Consider the following 1,263-nt stretch of genomic DNA (forward strand, 5'->3'; position numbering starts at 1 on the left):
CCTTCATTTTGACTGTTCACTGGTCACAGAATCATGTCAGTGTGGCACACAGTCATGTGAGCCTATTAGTGAGAGTGTGACAGCAGGAGGGGGGCTAGGCAGAGGGGGCTCCCGTGAACTGCCACATTAGCCCTATGCTCCACCGTGACCTGCCCTTCTCTCTGGTCGGGCCTAGAAAGAGAGTACAGCATGCAGCATGTTCACCTACTCACTGTTTATTCTGCCCTGCACTCTTTTGGATGCAAGCCAGGAGTGAAAGGAGAGCACCAGTGTCATCCAGACTTACACTCTATTCACTGCTGTCTCTAGCTGGTCTCATTGATTTGCTGAGGCTTGCTGGAAACAGTGGAAACTGTTGTGAACACAACATTGGCATGTTACATTTTCAAACACAGCTACGTTTTGGCAGTTTTAAATAAGTTATAAAACAATATTGTGATTGATTTGGAGCCTATGGTAGTCCAGTTATTCTTATTCCAGTGCTCATTTTGTTCTTTTTTAGCTCTATTTGGTCAGTTTGGGAAATTTCTGTCTCTTTAACTCCTTGCCATTAATATTGCCTGTATGCTTTTTGGTGCACAGCAGGTATTGGACTGTACAAAAGATGCCTTTTGTGCCTTATGTACACTGATGCCTGCTCTGTTCTGTGCTGGGGTCTTTCTCAAGCTGCTGCAGAAGAGATGCACATTGGAAGGCAGGAGGAGGTCTCAGAACAGATCCATGACATCAAATATAAATTGCTGCAGATGGAAATAACCACTGTAACAATAGCAACTGTTGTCGCGCTGCAAAGAGGGGTTTGAATCTAAGCCTTTCTGTGTGCATATGCTTGCATGTTCTCCATGTAGATGCGTGGGTTCTCTGCACAGTCGAAAGACATGTTAGGGTAAATCATGATTCCACATTGACCACAGTAGTGAAGGTTTGTCTGTTTTTGTGTTTGCCCTGTGATAGAACTTTTGACCGGTCCAGAGTGTACCACATTTCTCACCCCATGACAGCCGTGCTGGGCTCCAACCCCCCTCCGACCATAAGGATAAGAAGATGGATGAAAGAAAATAACAGCATTCTTTTAACTTTAAGGGTCTTTGCTAAAATTATTCAATTCTGACAACTTCACTAAACTAGCAAGTAAAGTCACAGTATGTCCTGACAGAGATTAATGAGGTATAATGAAAATATCTAAGCCTCCTGCTACACTTGGATCGCTCTGTGGAATTCCAGTTTTTATCATTTGCATTTCCACATTTGGGATGCATCCTA

The sequence above is a fragment of the Pundamilia nyererei genome, unplaced genomic scaffold (genome assembly GCF_000239375.1).
Source record: "Pundamilia nyererei isolate P.nyererei 1_Seehausen unplaced genomic scaffold, PunNye1.0 scaffold00005, whole genome shotgun sequence".
Lineage (NCBI taxonomy): Eukaryota > Metazoa > Chordata > Actinopteri > Cichliformes > Cichlidae > Pundamilia > Pundamilia nyererei.